This window comes from Empidonax traillii, unplaced genomic scaffold, assembly GCF_003031625.1.
Source record: "Empidonax traillii isolate 1590-97213 ecotype Southwest subspecies unplaced genomic scaffold, ASM303162v1 scaffold7:size3022706, whole genome shotgun sequence".
In the NCBI taxonomy this organism is placed as follows: Eukaryota; Metazoa; Chordata; class Aves; order Passeriformes; family Tyrannidae; genus Empidonax; species Empidonax traillii.
In genome coordinates this window covers 1,786,968-1,790,256 of record NW_020955200.1, presented here as the reverse complement: position 1 = coordinate 1,790,256, position 3,289 = coordinate 1,786,968, and positions in this window count along the sequence as shown.

The window sequence follows — 3,289 nt, the reverse complement described above, 5'->3', positions numbered from 1 at the left end:
CTCTGCCGCCCCGTCCCGGCTCTCCCTGCTAATGATGCTGCTGCTGCTGCAGCCGCTCTGCAACTGCCTCGGAGAGTTTAAACACTTCCATTGTTACCACGCTCCCTCCCGCATTTCCTCCCTTTGCCCTTTTATCCCTGGTCACTGTTGCTACCGAGGACTATCCCTGAAGTTTTAAAATAACTCTTCCTGGGAGGAGGGTGGGGGGAAGCCACTGAATTGCATTTCGCGACTCTGGCGCCCTTCCCGACGAGGAGGTTTGCCAGACAGAACGACGTGTGTCTCACACGTGCGCGAGTGAATCTGGGCCCTTGCCGATGCCATGTGCCTGGGACAAGATAAGGGCAGAGAAATCTGTACCCGACGGAGTTTCATTTGTCTCCACCCCGCAATCCCTCAGTCCAGACCCCCGTATTTTCCCTGGGAAAATCTTGCCGTGGCCATGGTCTGTCCTCCTTCGACTGATGCTCTTGAAGGAAGGAGGCTCAGGAATTTACTTCAACCGTGTGTTCTGCTCTCCAGCTCAGCCAAAGAAATTGTATACCTCTTGGGCTTGTCTGGACATGGCTTCAAAAAATAGTCTTAGCTATAAAAAAAATATAGCTTTTACTACTTCAGGAAAATAGGGCACTTTAAAAATTGTTATTGGCTCAGATGACAGACCTCTCTTCTCTCCTGAAAAAGATGCAGATCCAGCACCTGGGAAAAGATTTCCAAACTCCGTTACAACAACACATAAGGTCTTATACAAAGAAAGAGAAATATTTGATACTGGAGAGGCCATTTTTGAAGTTACATCCTCGATGCATCTCTGTTGAGATAGACGTATATATATATAAAGCAAAAGATTCAGGATTTAGAGCACTCCTTACTAAGAAAGAAATCACCTCCCACCTTGGACCACTTTCTTGCAATCAAGCCCTCAAAATCAACATTTATGCCAGGGTTTATGGACCAGGGCTTGAAGTAAGTTTTAACACTCAAGACTGCATGAGAAGGCAGCCCTTGCATTTTTCTTTGTGCCCTTCCCAGTCTTCAAATCAGCCATTTATTAGCAAACATACAACTTTAACCGTATATGTGAGACTAAAGACTATCATATACATGCTACCTTACATGAGAATTTCTATGATTTTGTCTTTTATTCTGTTAAATGAAAATAGAATTGCAGATATTGTAAATATACTGAAAGCTCACTAATATCAGGTCACTGGAAAAGCCTGTGTCCATATATTTCAGGGCTTCAGAGTAGGTGTCCTGATCTTAGCTTACCAAATCTGCAAGACACAGCCAAAGATGAAAGGTGCTCCATCATAGGACAGATTTCAGCCCTATCCAACTGTGAGCTTACTGTAACAAATGAAAACAGGGTTTCTGTACTTTACTAGTGAATGGAATTTTGCAAAACTTGATTTCTATTTCCAATTTTTCCACGCATGCTCTTCTTAACTTTCAAAAACACAAACTGGAAAAGATACTCCAAAACCAAAACACTTGTATCAGAAAAAAAAAGTTGCTTTCAGTCTAAATCTTCAAGCTGTTGTATTGTGTTTATCCCTTAGCCTGTATTGATACCATAAGTTGATTGGGGTGGGGATGATCAGTTATGGATTTTGATATAGTGGAGGTCAAGTTTCTGAGGCAAGGGAGGGTGGCAGGACTGAGAGAGCACAGAAACTGCTTAGGACAGCAGATTTGGTTTATTCAGGCAAGGAAGATTTCATGGGACTGAGCTCTGAAGGGCAAAGGAGTACAGGAAAGCTGGTCAGCCTATAAAGAAGAGCATCCTCCTCGCAATAAGGATGAACACAGTGAACAAAGAAGGCAGATGTCCAGGTCAAAAAAAACCAGCCAACAAGGCAGTGCATCAAAGGCTGATCACCACGAAAAAATGGAGAAACATTGCCTGGGCATACAGGGGTAGTGTCAAAGATGCTGGTGCTCACTTGGAATTCAGTTTTGCAAAAGATGTCAAGGGAAGAAAAGAGGAGTTTCTACTACTGCTAGCAGTAAAAACCTGACCAAGGACAACTTGGACCTGTTTCAGAATGGGGCAGGAGACATAGGGGCAATGGACATACGGAAGGAAATAGTGCTCACTGTCATCACCAGCAAGGTCTGCCAGGCCTCTGCACCTGGTGATAAGACACAAGGAGAGATGAGCTACTGGTAGGTAACGAAGACTGAAGAAGGGATGTATTTCAAATATTTGATCTACACAAGTACTAAGACCTGATAGGCTGTACGTGAAAACCCTGAAGGAGATGGCTTCTGTCCTTACAAAGCCATCAGCTCAGAGCTAGTGGATGCTGAAAGAGGTCCTGAATGATTGGAGAAAGGTAAATGTCACATCCATCTTTAGAAAAGTTTAAACTAATCTGAGGAACTGCAGGCTAGTTAGCATCACTTCAATCCCCAAGAATGTCATGGTGCCAGGAATGTTCTTCGTCTGGGCACTTGAAGAAGGCAGTGACTGGAAATTGCCAGCATAGATTTATTAGAGATTAATCATGCCTGATCAACCTGATAATTTTCTATGTTAAAATGACTGCATTTGTAGTTGAGGAAAATGCAGTGGATGCCATTTATTTCTTCATTACGAGGCTTTGAACACCACCTCCTACAGGATTCGTGTATTGAGGTTAGGTTATCACAGTGTGAATGGGACAACAACTACACGGGTAGAAAACTGGCAAATTGGTCTCACTCAGAAGGTCATGGTCCATGGGTCACGCCATACCTGGAGGTCTGTATCCAGAGTGTTCTATGGGGGTCTGTCATGGAGCCTGCTCTGTTCTGCATCTCAGAAAAGTGGATGGGGGTCACTCTCATCAAATCTGGAGATGACAACAAACTGTGACCAATTAGCTCATATTAGGGAAGGCAGGGCTACTGTTCAGAGATACCTGGACAAGCATGAAGAACCAACTAATGGGAACCTGATGAAATTCAACAAGGACAAGTATGGAGTCTTGCACTGGAAAGGCAGAGCCCTGCAGTGAACACAGCTGGGGCAGCTCTGGATACTCCCATGCCACTTCCTTCCCTTCCTCCCCCCTTTCCCCCCCCCCCCCCCCCCCCCCCCCCCCCCCCCCCCCCCCCCCCCCCCCCCCGCCCCAGTTTGTGCAGTAAGAATGCTGATAAACAGCAGCGAGGATCCACATAGTGATGTGTGGTTGGGAGCCTGAAAGGCAATAGGCACAAGGTAAAAACAGAGCAATGAATACAGGTTATAAGGAGAAACTCCCTGTGATGGTAGCTCAGCTGTGGAATGAGGGCCAGAAAAACT